General features: G+C 36.3%; 1 long non-coding RNA gene across 1 annotated transcript; it reads right to left on the bottom strand.

Moving 5' to 3' along the window:
• Positions 1–1184: 1184 nt before the first annotated feature.
• On the bottom strand, positions 1185–21430 carry LOC138702233 (uncharacterized). Its single transcript, XR_011332820.1, has 3 exons — positions 21058–21430; positions 17857–18126; positions 1185–1532 (listed from the first exon to the last, which is right to left on the bottom strand). It is a non-coding gene; the product is annotated as an uncharacterized lncRNA (long non-coding RNA).
• Between the last annotated feature and the right edge of the window lie 1469 nt (positions 21431–22899).

Below are 22899 nucleotides of genomic sequence, written 5' to 3'. Positions count from 1 at the left end.
CACCTCGTTCTAACATAACTCTCAAAAACAAAAATTCCAATACCTATCCAAACAAAAAAAGTTATAATATGTGCACAAGATAAATGGGACACCTTGTATATTGTTCAAATGCTTTACATACTCCTGGATATTCAGTCGTAGTAGGATGTATCAGGTAGGTGAGGCAATCCTCTTTCACTGTATGATTTATTGGTACATTCTCCATACAAATCATATTAGCAATTATCGTTTTGCATTCTCTCACATGCTGTTGAGATAAAAATGCCGTTTTCGTTCTCAACGTATTGGTTGCTATGTAAGGGTATTGAGATTGTATAAATTTAACGGTTCTATTATTATTCATAATTGCCGGAAAAGGAATAATTTCATATAAATTGAATTTTTCGCGTGACAGTAAAGGTACTCTCACAATGTATATCAACGTAGATGATGTTGTATAAATAGTTACGGTTATCACCTGGTCCACTTGGTGTGATGGAAAAGGTGGTAATTGCAGATCGATAGGAATTGTTTCACATAACACCACAGTCTAGTATATACAGTCACGAAACTTGAGTTGTGAGGGTGCTAGGAACAATAGACTGTGCAGGTACTATTTCGCATTGTATGTAATGAGGCGATATTAGCGATCATAGTGGTTAGCAACTATCTATGGATGCATAATTACCTCGTATTGAGCTTCGTGACTGTATCTACTAGACTGTGGTAACACTTTCTTAATTTTCTCGTAAGTTATAACCTAAGGTTGAATAATTCCAAGTCGCACATTTGTTATTGTGATCAACAAATTGTAATATTCATAACAATCTTAGTATCCTAACTCAACATGTTTAATCTTTAGATTAATTGCTGTAATCTCATTATCTCCATGCGTCTTACTTTCCCGCTGATTTTGGTAATGTGAAAGGAAAGTATTGAAAGTTTCTTTTATTGCTTTTTGATTTAACAATAATTCCGTAGTTGTTTCATTGACTGTTACCAAACTTGACTTTAAAAGTGTTAACTGTTCTGAACTAATATGCAAGAAGTTAAGTTGTTCTTGCTGCATTTTATCCATTCTTTCCTTATACATTTCTATTTCAGCTTCAGTTGCAGTGCCGAATAGAATTTTAGAAATTTCGCCTACAAAACATGTTGTTGTTATTATTATTATTGACCATTGGTCCAATAATTTCTTCAAGAGTTTCTCTTAGCCTTTGTACACTAGTTCTTTTAGCCAGGATGTGAGCTAATCCTTGCTCACAAACCGTTTTGTGATACCATGTGTATACTAATAAATTTTTACATTCATTCTGTATAGTTGCAATCCCTTGTTTGAGCGTATCATACAGGTGTTGTACCAGTCCTATGTCTACGTAACTAATGGCATCCCAGAGATGCGGAGTGAACCACACGTTTGCTACAAAATCAAAGTATATTCCTGCCTGTCCTTTGATTTCTTCATTTTGAGTTGCTGAAAAGCATTCAACCTTAACAGTAGTCATACCAATGAGTAATGCTAACCACTTACATAAAATCATCGTGGTATGCTTCTGAAAAGAAAAGAAACACAATTATTCTTTGTATTCCTTTACTCTGTTGATGTGTACAGTGAATCTCTTATTTCCGTGATATCCCTAATTCCGTGATACTATTTTAAAATTGAATGTCAGTCAAAGCTTTGTCGTTCGAACATAGCGCCAGACATCTTTCTCCAAAGATTGCACCTTTCGTCTACTTTTGAGCCATCGGTGAACTTCCTAGCAAGATACCCAATTCCATGACATTCAGTGAAAAAAAGTATCACGGAATTAGGAGTATGATGGAATTAGGCAACTTTACCCTACCCTCAATTCTGCACAACTCGAAGTTAACTTTATTAACCCGAGTAACCTCAAATGGACCTTCTCACAGAAGGTCCAACTTTTTCCTATTCTCCTTTCGAAACAAGATCTTGGCTCCCAGACCTATGTCATAGTTCCCTAATTTTCTTTCTGTGCTACCCGAGCTACGTCATTAGTGATCTCATGCTGACCTACCCATAATAGGTCAAGCTTTTCCTTTTTTTCCTTTCTTTGCTCCCTGAGTTTCGTCATTAGGCCTATGACTTTTCTTATCTTTATTCCTATTATCATCGAGTACTCGCTTTTCCTTACTTTGTTTGAGAAACTCCCTCGCTTCCTGCCAAGTGAACCTCATCCTGTGCTTCAACTGTGCCACGTAAACATCATAGGTATATATTACCTTCGCTTCCTGCCTTAAAGGTCCACGAATATTTTCCATTCGACCAAACATAAGCTCATAAAGAGTGAATTTTATACTACAGTGAGGAGCTGTGTTATAAGTAAAGATACCAAAGGGTAACCATCTATCCCATTCATCCTGTTTAGTGGAACTGAAACATCTTAAATATCACTGGACAACAGTCATTTTGCGCCAGACATAAAACTAACAAATTCCTACTAATTTCGATTTATTTAAAAAAATCACAGTATTTCGTCTGTAATTATTTTGTTTTACAAATGTGACGACCCATTATGTGAAAACAATATTAGTGTAAGTAGGCCACCTTGCTAGAAGCACTTATTTTATTGCCCTTTTATGAGTCTATTAGGAGGGAGTGAAACAGGTTCACGGTATGAATTCGCTTGAGTTTACCCGATTTTACTTGAGACGTGTATTTCTTTCATGTGAGCTTTAATTACATTACTGTAGTTTATATTTTGCAATAGACCACCCTGTTAAAATCACTTCTAGAAGCGGAAATTGTTGTTGTTGTGTTCTAATGCCAGGCATTTGACAATAAAGTCATTTGACCTCTTGCACTCCAATATTTTTCAAAGATATTATCATGACCAGCCACTGAAGCACAGATTTTGAGATGTTCCGAATCCATTTCTTGGTTTGAGTTGCACAATGGGCAGTTAGGGGACTGATATATTCCAATTCTATGCAGGTGTTTGGCCAAACAATCATGGCCTGTTGCCAATCTAAATGCAGCTACAGACGATTTTCGTGGTAAATCGGGAATTAACTGTGGATTTTGATGCAGAGAGTTCCATTTTTTCCCTTGGGATTGAGTTATCAAATTTTGTTTGTTGAAGTATGTAGATTTAATAAATCTCTTCACAGAGTAATACGTAGATTTAGTAACAGGTCTGTAAGTAGCAGTGCTGTCCTTCTTTGCTAAAGCATCCGCATTCTCATTTCCCAGGATTCCACAATGGGATGGTATCCATTGGAAAACAATTCTTTTATTGAGTGATATTAATTGAGAGAGCATTTTAGTTATTTCTGCTGTTTGAGATGAAGGTGTGTGTTTAGAGATGATTGATAGAATAGCTGCTTTGGAGTCTGACAATATAACTGCATTCCTAAATTTATTGATGTGGCATAGAAGATTCCTGAGACATTCACTTATTGCAATGATTTCACCATCAAAACTTGTTATTCCATATCCAAGAGATCTATAAAGTGAGAAGAGACAGCACGTAACACCTGCACCAGCACCTTGTTCTCTGGAGATCAAGGAAATTGTTTTATTGCCCTTTTCGGTTCCATTTGGAGAAAGAGAAACAGGTTCGCCAAATGAAATCACTTCAGTTTACCAGGAGATTTCTGTGGTGTTAGTATTCTGTGTCAGACGTGTATTTCTTTAAAGTGTGCTTTAATGATAATATTTAAAGCACGAAAGGTTTATTATCTGCGGATTTGAAGGTTTTATCATTGCTTCTTGGAATGCAATTAGGCTACACAAAATTTTGGTGCTTTATGTGCGAATGGGACAGTCGTGCTCGAGATAAGCATTATAAAACAAAACGAAAATCACTAGAGCCAGGGAAAAAAAATATTATACATCAATCCTTTGTACTTGAAAGTAAAGTAATTTTACCCCCTTTACACATTAAGTTAGAGTTAATGAAGATTTTTGTTGAAGAGATGAATAATAAAATTGAAGCATTTAAACATATCCAGGAAAAATTTCCTGCTATTAGTGACTCAAAAATAAAAGAGGGAGTTTTCAGTGGACCACAAATTAGAAAAAATAATGAAGGACAATCACTTCGAATCTTTGTTGAAAGGAAAAAAGAGAGCCACCTGAATTGCATTCAAAGAGGTTGTATTAAATTTTCTGGGTAACCGTAGAAGTGAGAACTATGAAGAACTAGTGCAAAATTTACTATTGGCGTATGAAACTATGGGTTGTAACATGCCCTTGAAAATTCACTTACTTCACTCCCATCTTGACTTTTTTCCCAGAGAAATGTGACGGTTTTAGTGATGCGCATAGTGAGTGCTTTCATCAAGAAGTTTCAACTATGAAAAAAAGATACCAAGGACAGTGGAGTACCAATTTGCAAGCAGACTATTGTTGGACTTTAGCTCGTGATGTACCTGAAGCCCAGTATAAAAGAGAATGCAGAAAAGAAAGCTGTAATCTTCTGAACAGTAAATATTTAACTTTATTGTCATTATATAAAGCAGCATTTTGAATGGATATAATTTAAATTCGAAAATTTCTGAAAAACCGTAACCAACAACGGTTTTTATTGTCATATTCGTATTCAGGTGGCTAAAATGATATAGAAAACATGTATCACATGCCCCAGCGCAAAAAGAAAGTTACAATTTGTGATTACTGCAGTGTATTCCACTATAACTTTGTGGGACCTTTCTAAGCTACCATTAGACTCTGGGTGGTATGCACGGATGTGAATGTTATTTATTTTGAGTAACTTACAAATTTCTTGAAAGAGTCTACTCATAAATTGACTACCTTGATCTGTAAGATTTACATCACATATTCAATAAGTTAAAATAATATATTCTACAAAACATCTGGCTACAATCTCTGTAGTCATTTCTGGCATTGGAACAGCTATTAGATATTTACTTAAGAGATCCTGACATGTCAAAATATGTTTATTTCCTTCCAATGATAAGGTGAGAGGGCCTACAATATCAAGTGATATCTTTTCCCATACACTCTGGGGTATGTCTGTTATTTGTGACGGGGCTTTTGGAATAGTCTGTTGACTTTTATTAATTTGGCAAATTTTACATTTCTTAATGTATGTTGTGACTTTCATGTAACTGTTTTCTTAACGGGCACCCGACTTAAACCCCCCATTATGCAAGGAGAGTCCTTAATACAACATACAAAATGTATATTAAACCAAACCTCTTGTACTGTTCTGAAGCATTAATAACAGCAGCAAATGCTAACATCAATAAACTTGAACAAATACAAAATCAGGCTCTTCGTCTAATCACTGGAGCAGTTAAATCCACACCTGTTGATGCCATGCTTACCTTAACACGGATCCCACCATTAACAACAAAAATAGAAGAACAAGCACTGCTCCAACATGAGAAAATGTTACGACTGCCAAACTCTACACGGACAGAAAAGAACCTCCCTTCCTCAATCCTTAAAACTCATAGTAGTTTCCTAGAAAAGGTAACACAGATTAAATCCAAATTGAACATTCCTAATACCAGAGAAAATTTACTTATAAGAGAAAATTCATTGGAATTATTGCAACCTACCTTCAGTTTGGAATTAACAGAGGAAATAAGTAAATCAGACACACCAAAAGAAATACAAAAACTTCTAGCACTGGAAACGATCAATACTAGATACCTACAGAAGAATGGCTACACATATATACCGATGGATCCACCACAGAAAACCTTACTGGAGCTGGAGTTACATGTACACATTTTTCCTTTTATCATTCTGTTGGCAGAGACACAACAAATTATGATGGTGAAATAGAGGCTATACACATTGCTCTCCGACAATTATTAAATCTTCCCTTTAAATAAATATAACAAGACAGTAATTCTTTCAGATTTTAAAGCTGCAATTCAGGGAATATGTTCAAATGCTACAAAAAAGTCAACAAAAATAAGAGAATGCTACAAAATGTTAACACAACTCCAAAAAGTTAATAAGATTGTCCTTCTCCAATGGATTCCAGCACACTGTGGAGTCATGGGGAATGAAATCGCAGACACACTTGCAAAGAAAGGCACAACAATAAAACAAAAGCCTAAATTTAATTTCTCATATTCCTCAATAAAACGCTTGATCACTACAAAATTTTCTCATTCATACCTACAAGAAATAGAATCAAATGCTAAAGACAAAAAATGGATTACACTACTTTCCAACCCAGATATAATCCCCCAGAGACCAAGGAAAACAGCAGTTGCAGCCTTCAGACTATTGACGAATCATGACTGTCTAGCAAGTCATCTCTACAGAATAGATATCTCAGCTTCACCAATATGTGTCCTGTGTAATGATCCAGCAGAAATGAATGAAGATCACTTGAAGACCTGTGAAGCATTAAGATCAGAAGAAACTACAGTTCAAAAGTATTGGAAAGCACGATTGCTAATGGCTTCATTGCCAGATGCAAGGCACTAGACAACAACAACAACAACATTTCTTAATGTACTGTGTAATGTCTTCCAACATATTGGGCCATTTGCAATGCAATTTAATCCTTTCATGGGTTCTCTGTATTCCTTAGTGACCTCCGATGGGACAATCGTGCGATTCTTTCAGTAATAGAGATTTTCGTTCTTCTGAAATTTCATTAGTTCCGTATTTCACAAAGATGGTGATTTTACTTAAGCAATCGACATTCACGTTTCTTTTTCCCGCCTTATGGACAACGTCAAAATCGTATTCTTTTAACAGCAACCTCCATCTCAGTATTCGTGAACCCGGGTCTTTTACATTCATCCTCCATTTCAGAGGCTGATGATCAGTTACAATGGTAAATTTTGAACCTAGTAAACATGGACTTAAAATGCTTACATGCCAAGAGTTCCTTATCAGTCACACCATAATTTAATTCTGCTCCATTAAGATTACGTGAAGCGTATGCTATGGGCTTATCTTCTCCTATTTTACCTTGACTAAGGATGGTTCCTATCGCAAGATTACTAGCGTCAGTTATCAAAATAAAAGCGTTCGTAAAATCAGGAAATTGCAATATACTGGGTATTCCATTAATTTCTGCTTTAAAGTTTGAAAACTTTCTTCTTGTTTTTTTGACCATGTCCATTACATTTCTTTCTTTAATAAATCATTTAGCGGCTTTGCTATTTGACTGAATTTATTAATAAATTTTCGGTAATATCCTGCAAGTCCTAGGAATGATTTTACATCTTTAGCATTTTGCGGAGTTGGAAATTGTTTAACAGCACGAATTTTCTCTTCGTCAGGGATAATACCACATTCTAGTATAGTCACGAAGCTCAGTACGTAGTAAATATGCATCCATTGATAGTTGCTAACCACTAGGATCACTAATATCGCCTCATTACAGACAATGCAAAATAGTATCTACACATTCTATTGTTTCTAGCACCCTCACGACTCAAGCTTCGTGAATGTATATGCTAGACTGTGGTAATACCTATTGTGTGTCCTAAGTATTTTAACTCTTTCTTAAAAAAACTCTCACTTATCCGGTTCGATTTGAAGTTGCTTTTGTCGAAATGTTTCAAATACATCTCTTAATTTCTCATTATGTTCTTTAGACTCTCCTCAAATATAAGCAAATCATCTAAATAAACACGAGAGCGAATTCCTATCAATGAAAATAAGATAATATTCATAAATCTTTGGAAAGTTGCCTGAGCTGACTTTAATCCAAATCGCATTCGTTTGAATTCAAATGACCTGACTGCGTACTAAATGCAGTCTTACACCTATCTTCAGGATTAAGCTGTATCTGCTAACACAATCTAGGGCTGAGAAATAATGAGCTCGACCAAATTTATCCAAAATGTCCTGAATATTTGGCAAAGGGAAATTATCTCCTACTGTTTCTGCATTCAACTGATGGGAATCTATACAGATTCGCCACTTCTTTTTCCCAGAGGCATTCGTCTTTTTAGGACTACAATTAGAGGAAAATTCCATGGGCTACTACTTGGTTGAATTATATCTTCTTCAAGCATTGCTTTCACCTATTTTTCTACTTCCTCCTAATGTTGTTTAGGTAATCTGTAAATTTTTTAAGTTATGGGTTTATAGGCATCTATTCTCGGTGTTGGGATTGAATGGACTACAGCCTTAACTTCAGTTAACTGATCTCCTGGTAAACGAAAAATATCATTGTACTCACAGCACAACTGAACGATTTCATCTCTGCCTTCATTAATATGACTTAGTCGTAATGACTACAACAATTTCCACAATTTGGGACATGTGGCCGAAATCTACGGCTGACCACTAGGATCCAGAATACAAAGCAGAGGTTAAATGAAAAATACAATATGATTGCGGAGAGAATACGGAACAATGATAAATTTAAAAATAAAGTACAATTTGAGTTCGGAGAAACATGAGATGAAAAGACATTGAAGAGTAATGAGATGAAGCGATTATTTATTCTTTCTGTTCCTTCCAATTTTTGAATTGATTATTACTCATGAGTTTATCCAAAAGAGGAATTTCATGTATAGTTGCATCACTCTCAGAAATATTTATTTTATTTATTTATTTATTTAACCTGGTAGAGATAAGGCCATCAGACCTTCTCTTCCCCTCTATCAGGGGATTACAACTATGGCACATATGTAAAATTTATTATCAACACAGTTTACTATACATTCAGCTATATAATACATTTGGTGCTACTTCTTGTTTAGGACAATACCTTGGTCCAATTTCATTAGTAGGAAAACAACAAATACTTTCACTTAATTTAGGGATCGTTAATGAGGGTTGTAATCATAAGCATGATGACTGTGTTATCCAGTCCCTCCCCAATATCATATACAAATTAGAATTGGGTAGTTGAGCCATGACATACACTTTTAACGCAGTACCTGCTATATTCAATTCTATCCATCCCTCGATATGCAATTTTCCTGCTATACCAGAAATCTGTATCTTTTCCTTTTGGATAGGTATATTTGATCGTATTCTATCTTTAATAATTAACCTTCAGACTACCAAGTGCGGTCAGAAGAGACCCCGAAGCAAATCTTTGTATTATTTTCATGTGAAAACGGTATCTGTGCACATTGATACTTCTTGTTATTGTCAGATTTGTTTATCGCGTCATGTCTGTGGTGTTGGTTACATAAGTGTTCCATCCCTAAGAGAATAATATTTATTTTTATTCAGTGGGGTCTCTGTTGACCCCTCTTGGTAGTTTGTGTTGTACAAAACTTTTGTCACCAGTTTATTTTCTTTGCCCATTTGGTGTTGTTGGTAAACCTTTCAGGCATCTCTTATTGTTTTTCCATTGTTGTTGGGAATTTGTCTTCACTTTTAATTCAGAAGATTACTAGTTTAGATTGAATTGTACACGATTACTCTTCTTGATACCTAAAAATGTCAGGAAGGAAAATATATAAATCCATGGCGCTACAGCCCTTTGCAGGACCAAGACCGACCAGCTGGCTGCTGGCCTCACGTCCACATGCCGAAGTAGAGGTGGACGATCATCCAACCAGAATGAAGGTATCGTGTGGTTAGCACGATGATCCCCCCAGCCATTATAACTTGTTTGCAAAGCCGGATTTTCGCTACCTATCATAGCTCCTCAAGTGCATCACGATGCTGGGTGGGCACTGGTCCCATACACTGGCCGAAATTTCATGAGAAAATTTCTTCTCTCATGAGGACTCGAACCAGCGCGCATTCCGTAATGCGAGTCCTCGGCAGGATGCCTTAGAATACGACGCCACGGAGTGGGACAGGAAAATATATGACATACATAATCAGGAGCATGTTGGTGAAGTGACTCATATGATACAGAGTGAGGATGAGAGTGAAAATGAAGAAGTAGCTGATCTGTCATAATTAGGAGAGACTAATAGAAGACGTTGAAGAAGTAGCAGATGAAATAGAAAATAGTGATATTGATGTTGGTGAAAATAAAAATGATGATAAGCAGATTGATGAAAATTATACGAGTAAAAATGGAATGTCATTGTCTAAAAGTCTGCCAAAAGCCACGCGATGAACAGTTCAAAATATTGTTGGAGTGCCTCCGTGGCTTATGTGCGCATCTCAGAGAATTCAGATAATGAATGATGCTTTCAAGATATTTTTTGATGATAGTATTTGAAAAATTATGGTAGACTACTAATAAAAAGGCTCAGGCTTTTCATGAAGAATGGAATACAAAAAAAATCCAGAAAAACAGAGACAATGGCTGCCAACAGATGTCGATGAAATGTATGCATTTTTGATAACCATGAGTGTTTTGAAAGCTAAACGGGAGTCTTAGAGTTCTTATGAACTACAGATCCCATGTACAAAAGAGACATATTTCTTGCTGCAATGTCTCGAACTCTATTTCAGCATTCATTGACATTCATCAGATCTGATGACACTACTACAAGAGATGAAAGAAGACGAAATGATAAACTGGCTGCTATCAGAGATGTCTTCAGTTTGTTTTTCGACCACCGTAAGTCCATCTATTGTAAGATGTGTATTAGGATTGCAGCTGAACAACTTGTTTCTTTCCGAGGACACTGCCCTTTCATTGTGTATATGAAGTCAAAAGCTGCTAAGTATGAAATAAAAATTTGGGCCCTGGTTGATGTAGAATCAAGTTACGCAATAAACTTACAGGTGTACACTGGAAAAGAAGGGGCTGCTCCTGAAAAAAATCAATATCAAAGAATAGTGTTTGATCTAACCAGCTGCCTACAAAGAGGATACGGCAATACGACAGATATTCTTTCCTACATCTATTACACTTGCAAGTGAACTTTACAAGAAATATTTGACACTGTGTGGAACAATGAGAAAGAATAGGCAATGAATACCCAAGGTATTATTGCCTACCCCTAAAGGGGGGTGTCGATACTATGGACAAAATACATATATACATTTAATGTCCTGCGTCTCCCTATGGGAAGCATGGCGCCACAACAGAAAAGCGCCATTTTGATCTATTTGCGGCCAAGACCTTCACTTCTCTCCAGTTCTTCTCTAGATTTTGGGCTTCTTCTTGAACAGACCGTCATCACGTTATCCTGGGTCTTCCTCTTCTCTTACTCCCCTGAGGATTCTATTCGAATGGTTCTTTAGCAATGTTTCCTTCTGAGCATCTCAGGGTGTGTCCCATCCAGCGCCATTTTCTCCTTTTTATCTCCAGATCAATGGGCTTCTGTTGCATCTTCTTCCAAAGTAATGTATTGAAAATGACGTTCGACCACCATACCCACAATATGTTTTGTAAACAACGATTCACAAATATTTGCAGTTTATGAGTGAGGTATTTTGTCACTTTCCATGTTTCACTGCCATAGAGAGGAACTGATTTTACGTTGCTCTCAAACAAGCGCAGTCTATGGACAAAATGTTAAATGAATATTCTGTGAAAACAACCACAAGACGATGACCTTATGTTTTATCCCTGAACATTGTCGACATTGGGTGTCTCAATGCTTATATAGTATGGAAGGTGAAGAATCCACATCTTCAGTCAAGTTCTACGCACGGAAGAAGGAACTTTCTGCTCTAATTTGGGAAGGAGATGATCATTCCGAAAGTGAAACGACAACTTCAGCATCCCGCAGTATTTCACAAACCAGCAATAACTGCAATGAGATATCTTGTTTCTGAGCGAGAGCCTATTGGAAGAGAAGATGGTGAACCTCTAATCAAGCTATATAATAAAGCCGATGTCAGTTGTGCCCTAGAAAAACTGACAGGAATGCTAGTGAATCCTGTGAAATGTGTAAAAAATGCATGTGCGAAAGCTATATAAAGAAAAAAAAACCAAAACAGTGTGTCTTCCACGCAGTGAAACTGTGAAGTGGACTTCAGATGTGAAATTTGTTACATAACTTTCTTCTGTTCAGTTGTACACCCTATTTATTTTTTGTGAATATTTTTACTCTTATTGTCAAAAGTATACCTGCCCCAAATTAGTCTGAACTTTTAATTTGAACTCACGAAATAAATTGTGAAAAACATGAATGTATGAATTCGAAATATGAAAACGTGTACTAGAGAAGGAAATTTCAGTTAGGTTAAGGTAAAAATGGACTTGTATTGTTTCCGAACTCATTGATTAAATATGTTGTATTTTCAAAATGCACTATATTTATAATTTTCTTTAAGTATTTCATTACAAATTGTTTTCATTGTTCTTTATAAAGCAATTTCTCCTCGGGGTCTTGGCTGACCCCGCTTGGTAGTTGGTGTTGGTCTTAGAGCTTGGTAGCCTGAAGGTTAAAGATACACCTGAACCTGTATCTATTAATGCAGTTCATATCCCCCGAATCTTAGCTTTCTCAATATGTATTAAGAATTCTTGATTTTCTTCACAGCAGTCCGTGTTAGTGCAGCAACACAGCCTCGACTGCGTAGGTGTGTCCTGCTCTAGTTTTCCTGCGTGGTTGCTGTCTGAAAGCCACCACCTCGAACTCCTCTACCTGCAGATTTATCTCTTACACTACTCCTGCTCTCCCTACTATTATGGCCTATTCTTTTACATTTATCACACTCAGGCACTTGGCAATCTCTTACAAAGTGACCTGTCTGATTGCATCTGTAACATTTGATGGGTTCTATTACGTGCACATTTTCTCTTTTTACTTTCACTTGGTTTTGTAGGAACCTTTTGGGTACCATTGTACCGCTTACTTCTTTACTACATCTTACACTAGACCTTCTGCCAGAACCTTATATTACCACTCTGTCTATCACTTCTTTTAAGGGAACCAGGTAGTGATTAGGGGTCAAAAGTCCGATTTTATAGTTTGTGTTTTAAAAATGAAGTACAAAACTTACTCTTTAAAACAATATAAATATTGTGGGGGGGGGGGGTATTTCTGCAGATAAGCCCCCTAAATAACCTCTTTAAATCTGGTGGTGCATGTAATTCATGCATCCTTTTTTTTTCTTAATGCAGTTTTCCGTAAATTGGCATTTTTCATACTTAAGTGCATTTTTTTCTGAAACTACTGAATAAATTTACATCAAATTTTTACAGTGTTTTCTGCAGCCTGTGTTCTACATACTAAACCTGTGGGTTTAAGAATATCACACACATAACAAGAGAAAGAAATATATATATATATATATATATATATATATATATATATATATATATATATATATATATATATATGGATTGAAAATTTTCAAGAAATGTTAAACAAAGTTCAATGTTTTTTTTCTGTTTCACTAGGGGTGAAATATTTAACTAAACTTTGCTTTAGAATTTACAATATACATTACTAGAAAACTTAAAAAATTCAATGTAGGGTAGTTCACTCTATTGTCAGCCACCTCCCAGTAGTCAGCCATCTTGGCATAATTATGAAAAAAATAAGTACATCAAAGAATATGTACATATTCTGTTGGCTCACCAGTACTCTGCCATTCTTTGTCCTGCCCTCGAACCTCTAGTAACCTCTGATGTGAGAAATATAAAGCAATAGTTAGCCTCTAAACATGTTGTGGAGAGCACCATGTTGTTGTTGTGTGATATTCTTGTGCGTTGAACAACGTGCAGTGTCATTTTTATAAGGTCAGTATTTCGTTATTATAAGTCATAGCCACTTAAAACAATGATTGAGTGACTTGAAATATTCTAGAATAGTTAAATGAGCACTGAATTTGTGTTTTAAAAGTGTTAGGTTAAGTATTTCAATGGAGCTGACTATAGGAGACTTCAGTAAGATAGAGAAGCCAGTAGTCAGCCTAGGCGGCTGATTACTGGAACTATGGCTCACACTGAGTTTAAAGACCATTTTCTGTCATCTGTAAGCTTAAAGCCTGGCCTTTAATGTCAGACCATGATATTTTAGTTTAAATGCATAAAACCCAGTAGTCAGCCTAGTAAGACACATAGGCTGACTATTGGTATCTTGATTAACTTATAGTCAGCCACCATCTCAAATATTAAAATCTAAATAAAATAATGTAATAATAATAGTGTAGAACTCATGAGAAGTTCCCTACAACTTGCTTCCTAAATATATATTTTACAGATAGGCCTATAAATAAAAATGTTTTCGACTAAAAAGGTGAAACGACCGATTCACCAATATGAAGAGAGGGCGTTAGTGGAAGCTTTGCTTGAGATTCGGCAAAATAATTTAAACATTAGTATGGGACATTGCAAGAGGGACAAAATTTTGAAGAGCATCTGTTCTGGCCAGGTCCCTTATCAAATACAAAAAAGGAACGACATGTTAAAGAGAGAGTTCCATGTACTATTTCATCAGCAGCATGACATGAGTTCTTCCATAAAAAGAACTTGACCAAAATCGAGGAAACAAAATTAAAACAACAGAGAAAAGGGGAGAGGGAGAATCGAAAATCTCTTATGAAAAATAGCAAAGACAAAGAAAGGAAATCTACATTCATCTCAGATGCAAATGCTGATCCAGATGATGAATATCAGGAAGAGGACAATTATTTAAGACAACTGTGTACTGCTTGTAATGATGAACTTATTAGTGACGTTGGAGATGAAGATTTGAAAAATATTGGGTGTGATAATTGTTCAAACTGGTTTCATTTCAAATGTACTGAGCTTAATGCATTGCCATATGATATTGTAGAGAGTAAATAATTTCACTGTCAACTGGGCCTAACACACAGCATTGTGAAGGAAATAGCTATTAGTGCCCTCAAAGGATTGGTTCAGATATTGAGAAATCATTTGTATGGGAGTGATAATGGAAATTTCAAGTTATCTTAACCGATGGCTGTTCATTGGTTTAGATATCAATGCCAATAAATCCGTACTATTATTTTTCTCGTGGTATATGGCATTCCAATCATTCTAACCTATCTGATGATCTCCCCCCCCCCCCTTCTTAACTGTAAATGAGCACAAACGCTACTTAGGTGTAAATTTTTCTGACATTTTGTATATTCGATTCCCTAAGCGTTTCAAATGTATATCATTTTACCTTTTAGGTGTGTTTCCAAATTATATGTAATACGCTTTGTCAAATCTGGAAACCTTTTCTTAAGGGAAGCTAAATTTATATTACATTTTGCTGATTTTTTTTTTTTTTTAAGGAATATTGTTTCAATAGTGTCTACCTCAGAAATGCCTTCTGTCTTTCCTTCTAATTTTTTTTTGTAATACTGTATACATTCAGTAAAAATATCTCTAAACTCTGTCTCTCCCATTTATTAAAACCTGATCAGAAGGTAACGATTATGAATCAATATCTCTGGCCCACTCTTACTTATCCCTTACAGTGTCCTCCACTCTACCAAATCAAAACCAAATTTCTTAATGATTTAGATAAAGTTACGAGAGGAGCATGCAAAGAGCTTATTGGTCTTCCTCATGACTGCCCAGACGGAATGCTTTACTCCCCTAAAAAATATCGTGGTCTTTCGTTAATGAAAGCATCTTGGGAAGCTTATGTGCAACACATAAATATCTGTAATACTCTTCTTCGTGTTGATGACTCCCATCTCCACAATGTTAGGGACCTTGTAAGTGAAAAAGTTTCTGCTCTGTCAAAATTGAATATCACAGCTATTGATGCTATCAACTGGTCAGGTCGTAAAATTCGTAAACACTTAAGAAATGACGCATTCCAAACTTGGACAAACCATACCTTGCGTGGTAAAGGGGTTATTGTTTATAGTGATCTCCCCAAGGCTAACTCATGGGTAAGCAATCGAAAGGGCCTATCTTCTTCAGAATGGACCAATGCTTTAAAAATGTCAAGCAATATTTCGGCGGTTCGCACAGTACCGGGCAGAACTCTAAGCACAACCCACTGCCGTCATCCAGACTGTAGTGAGCTTGAAACACTTGGACAATGCCCTAAAGGCGAGCTGCTGATCAATGCTAGACATCATCGTGTACGACATGCTTTGGCGATATCGTTAAAAACTTTAAATTGGGAGATTCATGAGGAAGTACATTGTGTATCATCAGATGGTTCTTTTAGATGGGCAGACATTATTGCTATCAACGGACGCTTAAAACGGGCTCTTGTTCTTGACCCTACTATCCGTTTCGAAAGAAACCTAAATCAGGCCACCGAAGTTGATATTGAGAAGAAGTCCATATATGTACCTTGTCTGCCGTATCTTTCTCAAAAGTACAATGTCCCTCTTAAACAATGGTCCGTCATTGGTTTGCTGTTTGGCAGTAAAGGTTCAATCACAAAATTCACATGGAATTATCTTAAGGAACTTCACATTCCTTTTGATTATGTAATGTCTATTCTTATAAATATTATCAAGGATTCTCTTCAAATATTACATCATCATCTCTATTTCAATTAATCAACTTATATTTGCCTTCAACAATTAACTTCCTTTTTTCTTTAATGTATCACATCACATTATTGTACATGTTTATTGTATTCAGGACCCTTGTGGTCACTCAAAATTCTTTGAGCTGATGTCTATAATTTAGAAATTTATTATTATATAATGTTTATTTTATCATATTCTAACAGTAAAATTGAATTTAACCTAAATTTGGTTTAGAGGCTGAGTACTGGTTTGAAACTGGCTGGACACTGGATTTATGTGGCCGAATACTGGAGAATTTGTTACTACTGGAAAATGTATTATTTTTAGTCCAAAAAGTGTAGTTACAATGTTATGTCATGTGAAATTTCAAAACTAGACTATTTGTTTGTAATGGTGATTAATAAAGGAACTAATGTTCAATGGTTTTCTTATCAGAAACTACTCTAGTATATTACAGTACTGTTAACAGGCTGACTAATGGTGCAGTCACCTTATATGAGTGCAGCATGTAGCAAGTAATATGCACTAGAAGAATGAGATACACTTAGCAAAGCGGGAAAACAGGTTATCATTTAGAACCTTTCTTTTACACTTGGATACGAAACTGATTAGTTGTCTTTTATACCATTGAATTCAGAATGACTGATTGTATAATCATGAAAATTCTTATACAAATCTGAGCAATAAAAGCCTATAAATATTGAACTAAACTTCTGTACTGAAATTTTTTAATCGCACAGGCATCACTGCCCAGTCCCTTTAAGAATTTCTCATCCGCAACTGCTTCTCTCACAGAATCAACGAAAATTCCATTTAGAAAAACTTTTTTTCCTAATTTAATTATTACCTTTTGTCCACCCTTTTTCTCGTCCTCTGACCAAGAGTTAGTGAAGCAATTAGTACTGTCTAAAGTAGATTCAATCAATTGTTCGACTCTTGCCTCCCCCCCCCCCCATTGAGTAATACTTTCGTTGGGTTTCTGTTTTACCTGACAGACTTGGATTGTATTGTACATAAATGTTCGTTGTACAGCAAAATGTGTCTCTAGTTTTTTCTTTATATCCCCCCGTTTTGTTTCACCTGTTGGATGGATATTTAAAGTTCTCCTAGCATTACCTGTAATCTTTGCTAAAATATGTTTGATTAATATATTCTCCTGATTTGGGTTTATTAATTACCTAGCTGACTCAACATTAACAATAAATTCATTTAGCGTGGATGGTTCGCCTGAAAAACCATTTTCAAACAATTTAGCAGCAGGTGTAACGGATAATTCAGCACTTATTCTTTGTTGTCTTAGAAAAGTGTTCAATTGGTCTTCTAGAATTGAATTCGTTGATCTTGATCTGCTTGTGCCATGGTCTAATGGGCTTTCACTCTAATTATTAACATTCACCAATATTTTAGGAAATTATAACAAAGGTTATAGCTATCCTACAAGCAAAACTCAGCTCGAACTCCTTGTGGTGCGCATGCTATACCCCTCTTACCCCCCTGCAGTAGACGTGAGAGCATGCTGGGAACGGGAGCATATGTCATCTGCGCAAGACAGTCATGCCCGCTGGTTTCTGCGCACTGAGTTTTCCTTGTTGGATGCCTGTAACAACGTCTCTCGAGACTAGTAATACACTCACCCAGATGAAGGATCTCTTGACTAGTTGGCCGTCGATCCTCGGACCTCGTCACCAGCAACTGGTCAGTGAGCTTCTACGCGGGTTGCTAACAGCTGGAGATACCGGAGACCTTCAGGTAACGGGCATCCCGAAGAGGAAGAGCCACGCTGGAACAGCCAGGCAACTAGGGTCGACGTTGATTTCACCTCGTGAAACAATCATGACAGTAGATGACGACTGTGGATACACTGGCCCCTTCTCATCTGTCTTCAAACTCTAAGACACCAGAATCTGCAGCAGAAAGTGTTGCTGTCAGTAAACATCATAAACATAAACATTTTACAGATAATTATATTTTTATCCTTAAAATATTGGAATTGGTATGGTGAGATTTGCCTAAAGATATCCCCACCCGGAGATCCAATTGGGGGTCAGTTTTAACTCCGGAATATTTATCTTTAGGACTCATACTCATGTATGTTGTGGCTTTCATGTAACTGTTTTCTTAACGGGCACCAGTTTTTACAATGTGGCAGTTACATCACCCGACTTAAACCCCCATTATGCAAGGGGGACCGCACCTGTCGTTGGTCAACGGGTCCTTCGGACCTAGCCGGGAGGACTAAATAGATGTTATTTAGATCCACCGACCTTTCCCTCATGTGCCGCTGAGGGACGCTGTTGTGCTGTGATAGGCCAGCACCTATGTAAATGGCATTTCCTCCACTTTAGATGAAACAGTTATACCGCTGTGGCTCGGTCCCCAGATCCTCATCTGTTAAAAGCAGGGCGTACCACGGGCAGGTTGAGGTTGGGAATTGGGTAGGAGAGGCTATAGGAGGCGCATCACTACCTTACATCAGTTTGGAATTAACAGAGGAAATAAGTAAATCAGACACACCAAAAGAAATACAAAAACTTCTAGCACTGGAAACGATCAATACTAGATACCCTACAGAAGAATGGCTACACATATATACCGATGGATCCACCACAGAAAACCTTACTGGAGCTGGGGTTACATGTACACATTTTTCCTTTTATCATTCTGTTGGCAGAGACACAACAAATTATGATGGTGAAATAGAGGCTATACACATTGCTCTCCGACAATTATTAAATCTTCCCTTAAATAAATATAACAAGACAGTAATTCTTTCAGATTCTAAAGCTGCAATTCAGGGAATATGTTCCAATACTACAAAGAAGTCAACAAAAATAAGAGAATGCTACAAAATGTTAACACAACTCCAAAAAGTTAATAAGATTGTCCATCTCCGATGGATTCCAGCACACTGTGGAGTCATAGGGAATGAAATCGCAGACACACTTGCAAAGAAAGGCACAACAATAAAACAAAAGCCTAAATTTAATTTCTCATATTCCTCAATAAAACGCTTGATCACTACAAAATTTTCTCATTCATACCTACAAGAAATAGAATCAACTGCTAAAGACAAAAAATGGATTACACTACTTTCCTACCCAGATATAATCCCCCAGAGACTAAGGAAAACAGCAGTTGCAGCCTTCAGACTATTGACAAATCATGACTGTCTAGCAAGTCATCTCTACAGAATAGGTATCTCAGCTTCACCAATGTGTCCTGTGTAATGATCCAGCAGAAATGAATGAAGATCACTTGAAGACCTGTGAAGCATTAAGATCAGAAGAAACTACAGTTCAGAAGTATTGGAAAGCACGACTGCTAATGGCTTCATTGCCAGATGCAAGGCACTAGACAACAACAACAACATATTTTTATCCTTTTGCGGTTGAAACGTTTGGATCATGGTGTAGTGAAGCTCTTATCTCCACCATAGGCAGACGTTTAGTGCAGCTTTCTGGGGACCCTCAAAGCAGTCAATATCTACATCAGCGCATTGGTATCGCCATTCAGCACGGTAATGCAAGTAGAGTAAAGTTGCCTAATTCCGTGACATATTTAATAAAGTCTATATTTATGCCAAAATTGTAATAAAAATTTCAAATACCACCTAAACGACGTTATTTGGACCTTTAGCTACAGTTTTTACAACATTCAGTGTCAACAGTTTCACAAGTTTGGTATATAATATATGATTCTTCATTGTTGTACAGTGGCTCCTAAATCCGTGACAGGGATCTAAATTCCGTGATAGTGGTTTCCTAATTCCGTGGTACTAAAATAATGCTCATTAACTGCTCAAAAAACAAACAAGTATTTGAAAAAACACATTAAAGTCATGGTATATTGTTTTAATATGGATTAAGCAAGAAATTACAACATAGAAGAAGGGCCTAAGTAACCAATTTCATAGAAAATACTTGTGTAACTACAAGAATACATATTATATATTAATATATGTATTATGAACAAAATAAACTGAAAGTTAAATTCAATACAAAATTAAATTGGAATAAATTGAATTATAACACAATTATTTCTCATTATTTATATTCCTAACAACAACAGTAACTGCTAATGGCTTCATTGCCAGATGCAAGGCACTAGACAACGACAACAGTAATTAAGTTAAATATATGCCCTATTATTATATTATAATTATAATTGGTTTCTATAACTTATTTCTATTATTATTTCCAAGAACTATTTTCTTTCATAGACATTTTCACAATTTAGCGTTGACATCACTGGTCGAGTGAACCAGGAAGAAGACATATGAAAATAAATCCGAAAATGAGAAAGCTCCTGTAGCATTGTTATTGTCTCATAATGTTTAAATAATCATACACATTGATTCAACTGACTATAATCTACAATAATATATAATTTTTATAATGCTGTACTAATTCTTACCTCAAATATAAAATGTTTCTTCAGAAGCGGTCACAAGAGAAAGATAAACTTACTGGTCAACCACCTTTCACTAAACAAAAGCTTCTGCAGTCGACTGCTTCTATTCAAAAGGCGGGTAGCCAATAGAATTGAAAAGAAGTCATCTCCTGGCATCTGTTAGGTATTTAAAAAACTTAAAAGTCAGAGACCACAACTCCATGGCAGTCAATTGAAATTTTATCACGGAATTAGGCATCTTTACCCTATTCTTGCATCCTTCCCTGAGTCCTCTTATTTAGATGAAATTTTCTTTCTTTAATTAATCAATTTATATAAATACACCATATTGTATTTTATCATACTTTGATTCTGTATACAGAACATTTATGTAATCAATTAATATGATTTACACTAGTATTAGGCAATATGTTGATTGTACATACCTGAGCATTTTGTAATCTGTTTAATAACAGCCACTGTAGAATATGATAGAATAGCTCCCCACAGCTGTTGTTTCCAACGTCCGCTCGTGATGTTTGTCTTCTTTTTATACCACCGTCGCTGCCACCAGAAAGGTGTGGTGTAAGGACTGTAAGATAGAATTGACCACACTTTGTAATGTTATAGGAATTGAGTAGGGTTCGCCCAAGACCTAAGTCTTGAGAATAAAAAGTCGTCGAATTGTGATATAACTATTACATTGGAGAATAGGTAGTAATACAGTTGAATGTGTTGTAGACTACATGACAACTAACGAGTAAAAGCCCTGAGGTTAGTGGTGGCTCGTATTCAGTAGCGGCTCGTGCCTTTCTTGGATGGGTGTTCACAAAAAAAAAAAACATATGAGTAATGAACACACTGATATATTCTCGTATAGCTGAGTCACACGTCAGAGATAAACGAGCTCTAATATGCTTGTACCAAATCTACGCATATAAACCAAAATTAAAACCATTAAACAAGAGTAGAGTAAAATTAATTCCTAGGACTCACCTTCACTGCTATTGTAGATGGTGTTGAAGATCTGGATTTATTTGTAGAGAAACTCCATGCGCCTAATTTTGAGAGATGCAAACTTATCAGTAACTTTATTATTGAAGTCTCTAATGTTGTTAACAAGTTCTTTTTTTCACTGCCAACTTAGCCAATGTACTTAATTGGTCTTCTGTCATGGTGTTACGGAGGAATGTTTTAATCCTCTTTTAATTTAACACACTCACAATTTCACACACGTCCGTCTCCAACTTCAGATACTAGTGTTTCAACTTCCAATACGCACCAGTGCAGCTTGTATCTTCCTTACTTTGCTGAACAAAAGACAACAGAATCAGCCCCCGCACATAACGGTATTTTGAAAGAGTAAAGAGAGAAAACGAGGAAAGAGGGAGTAAGGAACACGATGCCAGTCCCAAGAGAGATGGAGCATCTCTCTTTCTCTGTCATTAGCACGTTAAGGCCTGTGCGAGCCAGAGCTATTGTAACCATTGTAACATGCCAGAAAATATTCTCGCCTCAGGCTATTTCACCCTGCTAGAGAAAAATTGTGCGAGCTGCTGGCAGTCTGTCCAATGGAGATTTAAAGACACATGACACAAGGACGGGACATTCTCTCGAGACGAAAAATGTAGGAACGTCATTGCACACTTGAAAGTAATCTATCTAATATATTAATCAGGGACGGCTCTACAATAAGATCTGCAGAGCTACAGAACCGTCATTTAAATGGACCTGAAAAAATTAAAAATGTAAAACGTGCTTTTATGTAATCTAGTTCATTGTTTCGTTTATTTTTCCAATTCATTCTTCTTCGATTCGAGATTTTACTGTCTGTAGGAGCCTTGAACTGCTCGAGAATTTTAGCTGTAGTGTACTTTTTGGATCTGTGATCGGCAGTTCCTGAAGCTCAACGCAGGGTAGTCGGCAGCAGAAAACTGGTTTTCTTCACCGTCCCATAAGACTGCATTAGAACTGCAACCGAAGCAGCTCTCTCCGAATATAGAAAAGAACCGTCAACACCCTCAGCTCTTTATGACCTGCGTTAGAACACAGGCTTCTGGACTACTGTATATCATTACAGTTCCAATGTGTTATAGTACTGTGGGTAGTGTGATGTGATTAGTCAGTGTGTCTAAGGAAATATTTTAAATTAAAAATGAATGAAATGAAATCTAATCGACTAACCCTTTTCGAAATTAAAAGAGAAATTGCATGTTAACTTAAGAAATTAGAACGTCCTACACAAAATTTAAATGTTGAAATTTCTGGAAAAAGTCGAGGAAATCATG

The sequence above is a fragment of the Periplaneta americana genome, chromosome 6, assembly GCF_040183065.1.
Source record: "Periplaneta americana isolate PAMFEO1 chromosome 6, P.americana_PAMFEO1_priV1, whole genome shotgun sequence".
Lineage (NCBI taxonomy): Eukaryota > Metazoa > Arthropoda > Insecta > Blattodea > Blattidae > Periplaneta > Periplaneta americana.
This window is presented reverse-complemented; position numbering and strand designations above follow the sequence as displayed.